Genomic DNA, 16,827 nt, shown 5'->3' with positions numbered 1-16,827 from the left:
GATGCAGGTAGAGACGGAAGGAAAGGTGTGTGCATGGGATAACACAAGCAAAAGCTTGACCGAAGGAGAATGAAGAAAAACGGGTCCTTAGCAGGCATGTTTAGTTTGAAGGTATTATCTGTGCTGGTCAATTGTTACACACACAAGTCCAAGGTGCCCCTGCCAAATCAGCGACAGATCACGGTGGACGTGGGCACCTAAAATATTCATTTTGCCAGGAAAACCTAGGCTTCTCCTGAGCAATTAACAGTTTGGAATCGTGTGGCTACCGTGGGGCTTATCATTGCTCAGGTTTCCCTCATTGCTTTGGCCACTAGGAAGCTCACTTCTGATTACTTATCCAAAACTCGACTTTGTTCATTGCAGTCTTGTTCATCTTGTATCCCGGGCCTATGCACAGGGACTGAGGCACAAGGAGGCACTTAGTGTATGCTTGTTGAATAAAAAAGAGGAACGAGGGTCTAAATCAGTGAACGGACAAACCCTCCACATGGCTCAGATTCTGCCTGAGTTGGTCATTATTCCCAACATAGAACTCTTCCGCTCGTACGTGACTTCCCCAGATTCCATGCCCAGGGCCTTATGTACCCTTCCACTGTCACAGCTAATTACTGGCATTTGCTTACGTTAAGCAGTTCTGTTTTCCAGCAAGCGCAAAGTGTTCATTTGGAGCAAGGGAAGAGAAACCCATCTCGGGGGTGGAGGGGAGCTTTGGGTTCCGCCCATAACAAGGCCCTGCGGACAAGCCATCTGGCTCTCTGTGCCTCAGTTTCCACTTCTACCCACGAGACATCAAGATACAGCCTTGCCGAACTCCTGTGGTCAGGTCTCTTCCACTGGCTCGTGTGTAGTTAACACAAGCCCTGACCCCATGTGGATGAGGCCTTGACTAATATTTCAGCCCCTCCCTGCTGAGTGAGTAACCAGCCCTGTACTCCCCCAGGGGGGAGAGGTAAGAGAAGGGTGTTCCCTCGGGGGGGGACGCAAACCCGACTTACTTACTCACAGTGTTGACCACAAGCTGGGCACATGATCTGCACAATGTTTCTAATTCTCATTCAGTCTTGTGGGTCAGGGACTAATATCACCCTGTTTTCCAGACAAGGACCCCGAGGCTCGTTCATCCACTCTAGAGTGTTTACTGAGCATCTACTAGGTCCCAAGAACCAAGCCAGGACTGGGATCCCGCAGTAAAAAGGCTGCCCAGTCTCAGCCCTCACAGCCTGGCTGACGGCTCGGGGACAGCAGCCAGGTCCTGGGGGTACTGGGGCTTTGTTCTGAGTGATGGAAGTCTCAGAGGGTTTTAAGCAGAGAGGTGACATGACCTGATGTGTGTTTGGAAAAGCTGGCTCCAGCCCCTGTGGGGAGGAGGGGATGTTAGGCTAGGAGAGGCAGCAGGGGGGCTGGCGAGGAGGCTGCTGTCATCCAGGGAGGAGGGACCAAAGCACGCCCACCCGTCTCCCTCTGACCCCAGCCATAGCCCGCTCCCTGAGCCCCAGCCTCTGGCTGGGCAGACAGATGCCCCAGTCTGCGGGAGGCCCAGGCCAATGTGGGGCTGGCACCAGAGGCCCCTCTCCCTCTGCAGACACAGCGAGCCCCGGGCATGCCTGGGAGGATCCGGACAGTGGCAAAGCCAGTCCTCAGCCCTCTCCCTCCCACTGTCTGTCCCGACAACCTCATCATAATCACGCGAGCCCGGAGCGTCAGGGCAGCACTGCAATTTGCCTGCAGGATTTATTCTTGTCGTGTAAAAATTAGTTTCCACTGGAGGGGCCGGAGAACTGCATTCACTCTCCCCGCGTGCAGCTGGGTGGCCTTCCACGTGGGGGCGGGGTGAGCAAATCCTCGACCCAGTCAGGAGGGCGGAGGGGATAGGGACGTCCAAAAGGGACACCTTGCCGTGCGGCTGGGACAACACCTGTTTGTGCTCACAGCCGCCCTGAGGTGGGGTGGGTCACAAGAGTCACCCCCATTTTACAGATGAGGAAGCTGAGGCCCAGAGAACAGAGGTCACCTGCCCAAGGTCTCACAGCCAGGTAACCGCAGAGGCAGGGTATAAGCTGGGTCTCTGGCCTCCCCAGGCCAATCTGCGTGCTTCTGGCCGGGGTAGGGGTGCTGCTGAGCGTGGTAAGGAACTAGGACCTGGGTGGGGACAGAGGGGAGTCGGCCAGGCAGAGGGAACCCCAGTTCCTCTGGAGTCGCACTGTCCGCACTTCTGGGGTCATCACTGAGGGGGTGGGTTCCAGTTTACCCGCCTCCTCTGCACCTCATGGGCCCCCTTCGTGACACGCTGGACGGCCCCACAAGGGCCACCTGTCCCCTGCTGCCAAGTCAGAGGCATCTATTTTCCTCCGGAGGGGTGTCAGGACGCACGCCAAGGCTGACACACTTTCTGTGCATGTACACACGTGTGTGGTCACACACACGCACATGTACGCACGCCCCAGACCAACACAGGCAAAGGCACGCAGGCCTATGAACACCGTGGGGCCGCTTCTCCCCTGCCCTCCCCCAGTCCGAGCCACTGTCGTCACTCCAGTGTCCCTGCACTGTCCTCCTGCCCCACACCGGCTCCGGCCTGGTGGAGGGCATGGCACAGGGAGGGCCAGGTCACAGGGGAGGGTCAGGCTGGGCCGAGCTCCCCGGAGTCCACCGTGACTCCACCTGGTCTAGCTGGCAGGCCCTGGCTAGAGCGAGCAAGGGGTGGGCAGGGCAGGGGCACGTCTCCCCCAGCCAGGGCTAGGTTCCCCCGTCCCCAACTCACCCTCTGGCTGGAAGCTTCTGGATCCCCGAAATGGGGAGCACATGATGTCCGGAGTTGGGGCAGGCGAGGGTCAGAGCGGGCCCCTCTGTGCCAGCCCGGCAGCGGGCAGGCGGGCCGGACCCTGAGGCCTGACGCAACGGAAAAAGAAATCACAGCTTATGCTGGGCCAGGCCCCCTCCCCTCCTACTCCAGCAAGAGGGCAGGCGGGCAAGGTGTCATTAAGGGAGGGCTGGGCCTGCCATGCGCATCTGGGCGAAATGGAAACCTCCCTGATGCAGCACCCGCCCCACAGGTCATTTGAGGTTACGGGCTGCACAGGGGGCATGGGGAGCCAGGCAGGGCCTGCTCGCAGATGGTCCCGATTCTTGGCCCAGATGGGCACGGGCCTTCTAGGGCGACCGGATCCCCAGGGAAGGAGCTGGAAGCCAGGGATAATACAAAACTAGTAGCTGCTTTTATGGATGGGTCGGCTGAGGCAAAGAGAAGGCAGGGCTTGGGGATTCCCATGCAGTCATTTCACAAACGTTCCCTGAGTGCCCTGCGATGAAGAGTAACGAATGAACAAGACACAGAGGCCTCGGTCCCCACAGGCTCTAGTGGCCCCAGCTAACACATCTTGCCCTTCGGGGAGGACAGGACAGGATTTGGAGACGCTGGCGCTGAACCATAGATCTAGAACATTATGGTCTCAGCCAGAAACCTAGGAACCCATCATCCTTGACCTCTCTCTTTCCTTCCCCCCGCCCCCCGCCACCACCCATATCCCCCTGCTGTGTAGATTCCACCTCAAGATGCAGTGAGCGATGTCCTTATCACCCCCTCCCCCCCTTCCGCTGCCTTGGCCCAGCCAGACCGCCATCATCTCACGCCCAGCCATGCACTGGTCCATGACAGATCTCCCAGAGCAACAAGGAGCCAGAGTGAGTCTTTACACATGCAAATCAGAGGCTACCACAGTTCTACCTAAAAATCTTCCAGTGGCTTCGCCTTCCAGGCCACACCAAACCCAAATTCTCTCCAGGCTTATAGGGCCCTGCTTGACCTGACCCCATCTCATGCCACCCTCCCCCTCCCCCTGTCTGTCCCAGCAACACGGGCTTCCTCCTGCTCTGCAAACAGATCAACCTCTCTTCTACCTCAGGGCCTTTGCATTTGCTATTCCCTCTGCCAGATGTGCTTTTCTTCACAGGATGGGTCTTAGTTGTCAGAGGCCTTCCCTGGTCACTTGAGCTAATGCAATTTCTGTCTCAACACAATCACAACCACACTGTTCCCTTCACAGATCATTGTAATGTGCAGTCACTTTACTTGTCTATTTGCCTGTGTATTGTCTGTCTGGCCCCCTAGAACATAATCTCCACGAGGGAGGGATCATTCCCGCTTCTCTAGCACCTAGGGCGGCCTCTGCACATACCGAGTGCTGAATAAATGCTTGCCAATGAATAAGGGAGGGAGAGAACCCACCATACAGGCTCTTTAATCTCCAGCCCCAGAGAAATCACAACCACGTCTCCCTGACATACATCACGAATATCACAAAGCCATTACTCAAACCCTGGAGCCTCAAGATTACTCTAAGAGGCCAGCAGGAGAGGGCCTCATATCCCACTTCGCAAGAGTGGAAACTGAGACCCAAGAAGGGGCAGTGGTTTTTCTAAAATAGGGAAGGATGATGCTGAGGTCGAAGGCCACCTTGCCTGACTCTATCCTTTCACCCACTATTGGCTCCAGTGGTTCAGGACCCAGGGGCTGGGCTGTGCGCCTCACTCACTGCAGGGAGGAGATGGTGAGGCCAGAAGGGTTCCCAACTCAGAGATGGGCAGGGACAAGGAGACACTGAGAGGCAGGCACAGGGAGATGGGCAGTAGGGGTGGGGGAGGCAGACAGCTGAGCTGGAGACCTGGAGAGCCAGCTGGGGAAAAGAGGGGATAGAAGGGAAGGGAAGGGCTGACCGAGGTGTTCAGGGAGGCAGCAGCCCCCACCCCAGAGTCTCAAGTGGTGGGGACGACGGGGCAAGTGTAACAATGGGACGGCCTATCAGGACTTCTGGTGGGGGGATCACGTGCTGCATGAAAACGCGTCTTCAACTTGATATTTAGAAGATGGAAAAGAAATTCTGTTTTTGGTGCCAACTGTGGAACAAAAATGCTCTACAAAGTCTTGTTAGTGGTAGTAACAAGGACAGGGGCTCAGTCCTCTGATCAGTACCCCCAACAGTTAAGAGCACAGACGCTGGACTCAGAATGCCTGACTTTCAATCCCTGGCTCTGCCATTTATCTGCTGTGTGACCCTGAGCAAGTTACGTAACGTCTCTGGTCTCAGTTTCCCCCTCTACAAAATGGCAGACGGTGAGAGTGCTCCCGGGGGGGTATTGCAAGGAATAAGTGCAGTAAAGCACTTAGAATGACAGTTTGCAGCTTGTGGTATTATCAGCAATTCTTGATGGCTGGGGGACGCAGGGCAGATCAAAACCCCAGGAGATACGTGAAGTTTGCGGATTATGTAAAGGGGACAAAGAGTTCAAACTGGTTGAGAAATACGGCCCTAGGTTCCCCTTAACTGGAAGACACAGTGCTGGGATACCAGTGGAGAGCAAGGTGGTGGGTGGGGGGCCAGGGAGTGGATAACGGATTCAGACCCCATAAGGTGCGTCCTTCAGGGCCTCTGGGTCCTTATCCATGCAGCAAACCCCACTCAGTGGGGTTTAATCACTGACCACAAAGGCTCCAGAGGCGATGGCCCTAGGCTCTCATGGCTCCCCGTATTTTTCCCAGATGGGCCACTTCAGCATCTCCTGGGAGCTTGGTAGAAATGCAGCATCCTGGGGGTGCCTGAGTGGCTCAATTGGTTGAGTGTTTGACTTTGGCTCAGGTCATGATCTCGGGGTTTGTGAGTTCGAGCCCCACGTCAGGCTCTGTGCTGACAATGCAGAGCCCGGAGCCTGCTTCAGATTCTGTGTCTTCCTCTCTCTCTGCCCTTCTGCTGCTTCCACTCTGTCTATCTCTCTCTCAAAAATAAATAAAACATTAAAAAATTGATACACACACACACACACACACACACATATAAAGAAATGCAGCATCCTGGGCCCCACCAGACCTGCTCAGTCAGAATCCCTAGAGTGGCACTTAGCAACCTGTGTTTTAACAGCACTCCTGGTGATTCTGCGGTGGGCTAAAGTACACACAGACACCAGGGGGGTGGCCAGGTGGGCATCTTGCTAAAATGCAGATTCTGATTCAGCAGGTCTGGGGAGAGACCTCCATGTCTGCATTTCTTTTATTATTATTATTATTATTTTTTTGTTTTTTAATGTGTATTCATCTTAGAGAGAGAAAGACAGAGGCAGAGACAGAGAGACAGAGGGTGAGTCGGGAGGGGCAGAGAGAGAGAATTCAAAGCAGGCTCCGGGCTCTGAGCTGTCGGCACAGAGACCAACACGGGGCTCAAACTCACGAACCGTGAAGTCAGACGCTTAACTGACTAAGCCACTCAGGCACTCCATAATATCTGCATTTCTAACAAGCTCCCAGGTGATGCTGAGGCCACCCATCTGAGCCTGAGCTCCTAGATCAGAGGTTGCAGTATGGCCACCCAACGGCTGACCATGTGTCAGGGGTGGCTCTGCTTAGCCCACGCTCGGCAGAATGAGGCAGACGTTGTATCTGGTCCTCATACAAGGACTGTCAGCCTCACACACGGAGTCTGCAGGCCAGGTCTCTGCAGATCTCTGAGTTTGCGATGTTTGGTCTAGAGGGTGACACTGTGAACTGGAACCCTTGGCTAACCAGATGCCTGGTCCCCACTGGCCCCAGTGGCTGCACTGGCTGAACTTCTGGGGTCAGATCATGTCTCAAATATGTCTAGATCTAAGTTGCTCCTTCGCCCCATTTCCTAGATGAGAAGATCCAGAAAGACAGATGGTAGCTGTATTAGGCTTCCCCAAAGAAAACAGAACAAATGGGATATCTATATATATAGAAAGGGATTTCTTTTAAAGAATTGGCTCATGCAACTGTGGGGGCTGGCAAATTCTAAATCTGTAGGACAAGACGGAAAGCTGGGAATTCAGGTCAGAGGTGATGTGGCAGTCTTGAGTTCAAAATCCACAGGACAGGACAGGACAGGCAGACTAGAAACTAGGCAAGATTTCTATGTTTCAGTATTTTTTTAAAAAATGACTTACCCCCAACATGGGGCTCAAACTCAGAACCCCAAGATCAAGAGTTGCATGCTGGGGCACCTGGGTGGCTCAGCCAGTTAAGCATCCGACTTCGGCTCAGGTCATGATCTCACAGTTTGTGGGTTCAAGCCCCACGTCGGGCTCTGTGCTGACAGCTCAGAGCCTGCAACTTGCTTCGGATTCCGTGTCTCCCTCTCTCTCTGCCCCTCTCCCGCTCACACTCTATCTCTCTCTCTCAAAAATAAACATTAAAACAATTAAAAAAAAAAAAAAAGAGTTGCTTGCTCTACCAATTGAGCCAGGTGCCAGCTGTGTGCCCCTCTATGTTGGAGTCTTGGGGCTGAATTCCTTCTTCTTGGAGAAACTTCTTCTTTACTTTTATAAAAGGCCTTCAATTGATTGAACAAGACCCACCCACATAATGGAGGGTAATCTGCTTTAATAAAAGTCCACTGATTTAAATGTTAATCAGATCTAAAACAATACCTAGACAGCAACATCAGACTGGTGTTTTAACCAAACAACTGGTCACCAGAGCCTAATCAAGTTGACACATAAAATTAACCATCACTACAAACTTCAGCCTCTGGGAGACCTGCCATGGGGAAGAAAAACAGGGTGCTGGGGCTGGAGTTCTGGGCCAGCCCTTTCTAGATGTAGGAGATGGGTGGGCCTACTCCCACCCTGTCAGCTGGAAGGGAAGAGAGGAGGTGAGTGTGGCTGTGCTGATGGAGAGATAATAATAAAATGAGAGTAATAATAATGTCCGCCCCGGACCCTGTGCCCAATACCTTATGGGCTTAAACTTCTACGGCTTCACAGCATCCTTAAGCAAGAGGTTAGGATCACCCCCGTTCTCCAGATGAGCAAAATGAGGCTTGGAAGGATCTGCAATCCAGAGCCTCTGCTAAGATGACTCTGGATAAGCTCGGTCCTTCCGAATCTTAGTTTTCTTACCCATCAAACAGAAAGTAAAAAAGGCCTAACACACTGTAAGTGCTGGCTCACAATGAGGAAGACCTCTCCGTGGCTCTGGGCCGTTCTCTGGACGACATCCAAGCCCCTCCCCCGCCCCGACAGAGCCCCTCCCACTTCCGGCTCCAGCTGTGGTGTCCACCACACAGAGGGCCTGGAGCGCCCTTCCCCCTTGTTTACTTTGCTTTTTCATTCTTCCAGCTCAGCTCAGCAAAATCAAAAGCAAGTGATACTGCTGTGCCCCCTCCCCCCGCCCCACCGCCCCTCCCGGGATGGCCAAAAGGAAAAAGGCTGACAATACCAAGTGGTGACCAGGGCGTGGAGCACCTGGAACTCTCATGCTGCCAAAGGGTGTGTGCCCGGGACGACCGCCTTGGAGGGACGTTTGGCAGGGTCTACCTAAGCTACGCGACGGAGCCCCTGTGATGAGCCAGCAATGCCCCACAGAAACATGCACCTGTGTTCACCAAAGGACCCCCCCCCGCCCCCCCCTCCGCCCCGCCCCGCACTGACTTTCACGACAGCACTATTTACGGTAGCTCCAGACTGGATGCACCCTGAACACCCCTCATCAGGAGAAGGGATAAAGAAATGTGAACACCCACGCAGTAGACTATACTGCTGGGGGCACGAGGGCAGAACGAGGGTGCCAATGATCCGGACGGGTCTCACGAACACGCTGAATGGAGAAGAGCAGACATAAAGGAGCGCATGGTCCTGTCTGATTTCATTTATACGAAGTTAAATGCAGGCCAAACGGATCTGTGCTGCTGGAAGTCAGGAGGGAGGGGTGCTTGTGACCCGAAGGGGGCACCAGGGGGCTTCGGTGATGGTCACATTTCTCTTCCTTGACCGGCTGCTGCTGACAAATGCTCTGGTGTGTGGACAGTCACGGAGTTGTACGTGTGGGATATCTGCTCTATTTTGTATGTTTTATAATCTGATAAGATTCGAGGACTCCTCTACAAAGCCCCTCCTGAGCCCCTGGTCTGTGGGGGGGGGGGGGCACTGACATCGTCACCATATTGTAAGTACTGGCTTAGGAGATGTCACCGTCCTTTGTTGAAAGTGAGGAAGAGCGAAAAGGTGAAGGGGGACTACAGATTCTCAGAATTCCAGGGCTGCTGAAGTCTGGGATTTCAGAATCACCAGTCCCCTGAATCCCTGAGCCGAAAGGCTTTTGGTTTATCTGGTCCCACCTTCCCAGGCATACACCAACCCCAACATCCCACAGCCCCAGTTCTCTGAGTTGGGCGGTGGGGGGCGGGGGGCGGTCCAGCCCCAAGCTGCTCATACCCCTGGGCCCTTCCTGCAAACCCCTGCCAGGGACAGCCCCCAGAGTGGGCGGGGCTGGCTCCGAGGTGCGAGGTGAGGGGGCATCTCGACACAAATCCACAAATCGCCTCTCTACCTTAGCTAGGCTCCCGGCTGCTATACTCAGAAGACACCGCACTCCCGACAGGCAGCCGGGCCATTATGGGGATAAATATAGATGCAGACAGCACAGCGTGGAAGCTGCAGCAGGGGTCTGACACCCCTGGGGTCCCCAGCTTCCATCAGACCACACCCAGGGGAGGCTATTCTCTGCAGCGCCCACCTAATCACTAAGCTCTGGCCCCTGGGGAAGGGGGCCTCCCTTGGGACCCCGAGGCCCCTGGTTCAGCTCAATCTTGGTCCAAAGGGCTTGGCCCCGTGTCTCCCCAGCCTATCCCTCGAGGGGCTGCTGCCGCAGGCTGCACGGTGGCCTCCAGCCCACCCCCCACCCCTCTGGGAGTCAGGAGTCAAGGCCTGCTTCTGCCACCTCCTCCCTCCTAGGCCTCAGCTCCTTCATCAGCAAAGTGGAGCAGGTGATGGCCTGCCCTCCCACCTCCCAGGAAGCGTGACAGAGGACGGGTGTAGATATACTCTGGGATACAGAAAGTACTTCGGGAACTCGGGAGTGGGTCTGGCCAAGCTCGGAGGGTGGACCAAGCTAATGGAGGGTGGAGGGCATGGTGACAGTGAACACCAGCCAAAGTCATTCCAACCTGGCTTCATTTGTAGGGGGCTGTGCGGCAGCCTGAGGGACAGAAGCCGCCCTGGGCCTTGCCCTGTGGTGCCCATGCCTACCTGGGAACTACCACGGGGAGACTAGAGACAGGGGTGCCCAAAAAGTGTGTTTTTGGAATTCTTCCAAGTTCCTTCTCCTCTCTGTGCCTCAGTTTCCCTGCCTGTGAAGAGCCTGGGCTCCTTTCAGCCTTGAGGAGTCTCTAAATACCCCTCAGTCTTTCCTGGGCTGCTCTGAGCCTCAGCCCCAAGCTCCCACCCAAAATCTCTGAACTGATGGGCCCTGAAAGTCATCGGGACTCACCCAGTACCGAATCCCCTCGTGGGTTCCCGCATGGGGGTTAGATCTCTGCTCACCCCTCCGCATGTGGGGCTCTCCCTACTCTTTGTTAACGGTGTCTTACAGTTCCAGTAGCTTTTATGCTGCCCAGCCCACACCCTGCCACACTGAAGGGGTGCCCCCTGCCCCTCCTCAGCCAGACAGCGCGGAGGGGTGTCTGTGAGCCAGACAGCAGGTGCTACTTCAGGCCCAGGCCCTTCTCAGCAAGTCCTCCTGGTCAAGGACACTGCCATCTGTTCTTCAGCTCTGGGTCCCAGCTCCCAGGAAGTCCTCCCTGAGAAGAAGTAAACAGTAGCATGCACTGGGCGTGCCTGGCCCTGCCCCGAGGTTGACAGCATTCTGTTTAGGCCTCCCTGCAATCCCAGGACATGTGCCCTCTTACTAGCATCCCATTTTACTGATCGGAGAACCGAGGCACAAAGAGGTTATGTAGAGGTTAGAGGTTGAATTATGTTCCCCCCAAAGCTAAGTTGAAATCCTACCCTCCTAATTCCTCAGAATGTGATCTTATCTGGAAATACAGGAGCTGCAGATGTGACTAGTTAAGATGAGGTCATACAGGGGTAGGACGGGCTGTTAATCCAACGCGACTGGTGTCCTTATGAGAGGGACCGTATGAAGACACTGAGGGAAGGAGACAGAGATCGGTGTGATGTCCCCAGAAGCCTGAAGAGGCAAGGAAACACACCTCCCCTAGAGCCTTTAGAGGAACATGGCCCTGCCCACACCTTGAATTTGGACTTCTGGCCTCCGAAACAGAATATATTTCTGTGATTTTGAGCCATCCGGTTTTGGGTTCTTTGTTATAGCAGCGCTAGGAAACGAATACACTGCCCAAGGTCATCCAGCTGGTCCATGGCAAATCAGAGCATGACACCAGGCAGCTGGGCTCCCTATGTGCACGCTGCAAAGCGCACCCCTTCCTGAGGGGCCGCGGGGTGACTTGGAAAGATTGCTGGGGCCCAAAGGAGGGAGAGGTTGAATGGCGTCTTCTGCTGGGAGCTGAGCATGCTCTCTCCTGCATCATGGGGAGGGGAGAGCAGGGATACAGTCGGCAAACCAGATGCCCCCAGCTCCCGACAAGAGCCACCGAAAGGAGAAAGAGAGCTGGGTCATAAGGAGAATGGGCTCTTGGAACACACGAAGCATGTTCCCAACGCAAGGCTTTTGCATGTGCTGTTTCCTCTGTCTGGGGCACGCCTCCCTCTTTCATTCAAAAATATCCACTGAGCACCTGCTGGGCACCAGGCACGGCTGGGATACAGCCATGAACCAGAGACTAAGGCCCTGGATTAGCATGCCAGCTCGAATGTCACCACCTCCTGCTCTAGAGGCCTCCCTGAGCCTCACACACTGCACTCCCCCATCATTCACTCTACCTTGCTTTATTCTCTTTGGGGCATTTTCCACTATCTGAAGTCTTTCTGTCTCCTTGTCATTTGCTGGCCTCTCTCTGTCCCCCCCGCCCATTCCACTCTGAGCTCCATAGCCGCGCTCCCAGCTTCAGCACAGCCCCAGGCCCAGAGGAGCTGCTCAGTAAACATTTGTTGAGTGACGACAGGTGGCCACACAATGACTGGAAGGTGGGACCCAAAGCCACAGGTGGAAGAGGAATGACTCCATACACTGCCCTCTTCAGTTTACAAGCCCTTTCAAAGCTGCCTAAAGAACCCCATGAAGAGAGCAGTGGGGGCAGCTCGTGGTCTAAGAGTCCCCATTTCCTAGACAACAAAGCGGAGGTCAGAGGGGTTAAGAGACATGGCCCAGGTCACACGGGGAATGGGGACTCTCCCCAGTACACCTCAGTCCCCTGAGTGGGCAGCCCATGGCAGCAGCTGCCACCTCAGTCTCCTCCAGCCCTGGGTCCTTCAGTGCCAGGCAAATCCCACCTTCTCCAGACTCGTACATTTCCCTCCTCCATCAGCAAGGCCACTGCCCTGTGCCGGTCTCCCAGCACTTAGCAGGGAGAGCAGGGCTCCCTCCAGAGACCCGAGAGGGCAAGCTTATGACTCCTCGGGGCTCCATCAGCCAGCATCACAGAGTCCTTTAACAGGAGGCTACAGTGCGGGGCAGCCCCAGTCATTTATCTTCTCTAAGTGCAGGGAAAGGGCCCTGGACAAGATGGACGCTATCCTCGCCTGTTCGTGGCGCTGACACTCTTTGGGAAGGGGGGCAGATAATAAGATGATACACAAATGAATAAATAAGATGAGTGTAGAAGGTGGCTAACGCCCGAGAAAAATTAAGCAAGGTGATACATAGTGAGTGAGCAAGTAGCAGCTAATTAGCCTCATCTCAGACCCCGAAGGAAGAAGGTGAGGACAGAGCTAGGAGAGAAACTCTCCAGGACACTGAAGAGCATAGTCCACTTGACCCCACCATGGGAGCAGAGGCCGGGTGGCTCAATGAGGGGAGAGGGCACTGGGCTGACAACGAGAAGGCGCCTTAGACCCCCACGCAGTTCTGAGGCAGTGCAGGACCTCAGGAAGCCATGACCCCGCTTAGGACCCCATATTCTCCCTCTGGACAGTGGGGGTGGGACATGACTGTCCCCTTCTCCTGTTGTTGGCTGCCAAGATCCTAGGATGACCCAGCCTCCTGGCTCCCAAGGAGCCCATCCTGTGTCCTGCAGAGGGCTGGGCAGGAGGGGAGGGAATCCTGTTCCCTTTCTGAGGCCAATTCTCCAAGGGAGAGGGGGCTGGGTTCTTGAAATGATTGGCCCCGATTCAGCAGCTCCTGTAAGGGTTAGAGGGGGACAGAGGGAAGGAGACTTCAGCAGCAGGCAGACGGGGCCCTGGCTCTGGGCTGGGGGCTTCTCAGTAGGGGACGTTTCCTGCCCCCAATGCTTCCTGCTCTGACAGGAGCTTTTCTGTCACTCCTCAGAGCCCTGTGGGCCAGCCCAAGGTGCACAGGGGGGGAACCTTTTTGCATCCAGCATCCCTCATGATGTTCTCTTTGGGAGAACCTTCCTACTCAGGACTCTGCACCTTGAACAGTCCAGAAGTCTGACATTTGGCTTCTGAGGCTCCTCTCTCCAGGGAGGAGGTGGGAGAAGGAGGAGCAGGCTGGCCTGAGAAAATCCCAGAAGGAATCCTAAATGCAGCTGCCCTCACCGGGATTATGGATATTCCCAGGAATAACGATGCTCACAGTTACCAGTCACTGAGTGCTTACCACCAGACCAGTCAAAATGCTGGCATGTGAGCCCTTTGTCACCTAATTTAATCCTCACAACTACCTTTAAATAAATACACAACCACCCTAAAAGATCACAAAGCTATACAGCGTATTGTTCTCACTACTTTACAGGTATAGAAACAGAGGCTCTACTCCCAGCCCTCTTATGTACCTGAGTTTTTCATTTTCATGGCCCCTGGGAGGGGAGGGGTCCCTTGAAACACCACACTTGCCATTCATGAAGTGCACCCCACTTTGCAGAACCCCTGTCCCCTGGTTCCAGCCTCCCAGCAGCCCTAGAAACGGGAATGTGTCATAGTTTGCTTCATTTTACAGATGGAAAAAGCCCCAAGCCCAGTGAATGACAAGGCACACAGACAGGAAGTGGCAGAGGGCAAGGAGAACCCAAGTGTCCACATTCCCAGCCCCTGGTTCTTTCCATGGAGAAACCTGCCTGAGTGACCGCGTGCCTGGGGCCAAAGCAGTGCTCACTGGGCCCTGTGCCAGAGGGATTGTAATAAAACCACTCCTTTATGTCTTCATGTTTGCACCCAGCCTCCAGGCACACAGGTCCTTGACAATTAGCCCATTTTACAGATAAGCACCAGGTCAGAGAAGAGGAAGGGCCCCCAGCCCGCCACCGGGTGGGCATTCAGCCCCAGGTCTCCCCAAGCTGGCCACAGACAGGTTGCAACCGCTGAAGGGTACAAAGGGGTTCCCACGTCCGCACCAATTACTGAAGCTGTGGGTGCGCCAAGGAACAGAAAAAGCCCTCCATCCATGGATGACAGCCCACACTCCTAGGCAAGCAAAAACTAAGGGCACACAAAACAAAGGGCAGCTCACATTCTCCCAGATCCCTTGAGGGTGTCACTTCCCAAAATACGCAACAGGGCTGGGAGAATCACAGACATCAGGATGAACCCTCAACTGGCTACCAGAGCCCTGGGTTCCAGTTCCACTTGTGCTCTTGGGCAAATCACAGTCCCCTTTGAAGGAACCCCTTCCCAAAGGCCTTGTCCAAGGAGGGAGGCAGAGGTCGGGGCTGGGATGGGATGGGATGGGATGGGAAGAGGGGAGTAAGACACCTCTATTCTCAGAAAAACAGGGCTGCGAGAAACGGAAAGGAAGGAGTCTTGCTCTCTCTCCCATGTCCCCCCACCCACCCCCCTTAACCACACAGGTGCCAGACAGCTTTTGCGAAAAAACTAGTTTGCAAACACACTTCGACTTCTGGGAAGCTGCCCAGCTCCACGCCCTCCCTTCGTAGCCTCTTCCTGGGCTGGGAGCTGGCTCTCCGGCAGTACGCTGGGACGGGGGCGGGGGCGGGGGCGGGGGCGGGGGGGGGGGATATGGAGGTTGAGAGCAGGTTACGGGGCGGGGGGTGGCCAGGGGCCAGGGACCAGCCCGACCTCAAGTCTTCGGCAGCTGGGACTTCGGCAGCGGGGACTCTACCTTTCCGGACGCTCCCAGGCTCCAGGGAGGAGGTAGGAGAGTCCCTACACAGCTGGGCTCGGACACCGAGGGGCACCACCCTCCTCCAGCACCCTTTCCTCTTTCCCCCACGGTGGTCCGGGCGCAGCCGGAGCGCCCCCGCGTGGCCGGGTCGCAGCTGAGTCACCAAAGGCCAGAGGCTGGGTGCGCGCGGGTGGCGGGGGCTTGGGGTGTCACGGCCCCCGAGGCGGAACCCAGCCTCCTTCCAACCCGCCACCGGCTCCAGAAGCCGAGCCGAAAGGCCGAACTTAGCGTTCGCGCCAGGGCGCCCCGCCCGCCCCTGGCCCGCCCGGGCCCCACTCACCACGGGTCCCGCGGGCGCCGCCGCCCTCACGGCGTGGTCGCCGCTGCCGCTGCCCGCGCTCCGGGCCGCCGGGGCATCCCGGGGCGCTCCTCTGCTTGGCGGGGCCCGCGGGCGCGGGACGGGCTCAGGGCGCTGCCCGCGCGGCCCTGGCCAGCTCGCGTGCGCTCCCAGCCGCCTGGGGTCCAGTGCTCCTCCCGGGCGGGCGGGCGGCGGCGGCGGCGGCTCGGGCTCCTCCCTCCGGCCGAGAGGGGGCGGGGGTGGGGAGGCGAGGCGGGCGCTTCCTGGAGGGGCGAGCGCTCCCCACGGGCGGAGCGGGGGAGCTGTCCCGCCCGCCGTCCGCGGCTCGGATCCCGCGGCTGGCGCGCCCTGGCGCTCCGGGCTCTCGGCGCCGCGGGGGCCGGAACCCGAGGGTCCGAACGCTCGAGGCCGGAATCCGAGGGTCCGAACGTTCCAGGCTGGGACTCCGCGGATCGGAACGCCTCTGGTTCGCACCCTCCCGGGCCGGTGCTGCCGGAGTCGCGGACACCTCCGAGTTCCGAGCACCGTGCGCTCAGGGCCGCGGACGCGGGAACCGAGGAGTGGGCTCAGCCCGGGCCTTCGGGGCCCCAGCTCGCCGCCTGCGGCCTCGACCCCGAGGGCCCCGCGCTGCGCCCTCGGGGGACACACCACAGGGCTAGGTTCTGGGTGGTACTGAGCAGCACTAGGACCGCAGTGTCGTCTCCCCCGCCCCCCAGTAAAAGAGCTCGGCATTTTCTTGTCGCCAGGCACTGGGAAGATGACACATATTTCTCAGAAAGGATAAGATAAAGAGTTTGAACAGTGCCTGGGGCTAGTTAGCAGGAGGATAATTAAGGGGGGGCTTGAGGCCCTGGCACCGACTCCCCCCTTTCTGCGAAGGCCATCTTTTCCCTAGAAGAAGCACCGATTCTTAAGAAATGCATCTGTCGCCAGGAGCTCCTGCTGCAGGTCACTCAACGGTATTTATGTGCACCCCCCCCCCCCCCCAATTCAGTGTCTCAGACAGCTGAGCCTCGTTTAACCAGATTGTGGGAGATCTCACGGCCACATCCAAAGCCCTTGGCCCTACAGCTCAAGGACTGGGCGACTGAGAGTTAACGCATTGCGCTTGGGTTGTGGGTTTTCCATTCCAGGTAGGAGAGGGTTAACTAGGAGACTCGAGCTAGAGCCTGTGAACCTCCCTCCAGTCTGAGTCACAGGCACTTTGCAGCCTTAGAGGGGCATCCACCGAAAAACCCCAGGGCTCTGAGCTTTGTTCTCTGCCTGCCTGTCCCCCCACCCCCACCCCCATTCATCCTTCTTTTCTCCCAGCTCTCCTCATCTTTCCTCCACCAAAGTCCTCAAAGCCCTCAGCCCAGCTGTGGGGCAAACCAATCTATAGGCATTCTTAGACCAAGCTCCAGCCCCACCTCCCCCAGGAAGCCTTTCCTGATTGATCTGGCCCCCAGATTCCCTTTCCTCTCCTTGCCCCAGAGCCACAGGAGAGACAGGCACTGGGACAGACAATGGTGAACCCAAGCAGAGT

At 56.5% G+C, this 16,827-nt stretch overlaps 1 protein-coding gene across 1 annotated transcript in view; it reads right to left on the bottom strand.

Moving 5' to 3' along the window:
• CPNE2 (copine 2) overlaps window positions 1-15,475 on the bottom strand; it is a 46,899-nt gene extending 31,424 nt beyond the window's left edge. The window contains exon 1 of the mRNA XM_042918708.1: window positions 15,285-15,475. The gene's annotated coding sequence lies outside the window, so the exon portion shown is untranslated. The remainder of the gene's footprint in view (window positions 1-15,284) is intronic.
• Between the last annotated feature and the right edge of the window lie 1,352 nt (window positions 15,476-16,827).

Source organism: Panthera leo, chromosome E2, assembly GCF_018350215.1.
Source record: "Panthera leo isolate Ple1 chromosome E2, P.leo_Ple1_pat1.1, whole genome shotgun sequence".
Lineage (NCBI taxonomy): Eukaryota > Metazoa > Chordata > Mammalia > Carnivora > Felidae > Panthera > Panthera leo.
This window is presented reverse-complemented; position numbering and strand designations above follow the sequence as displayed.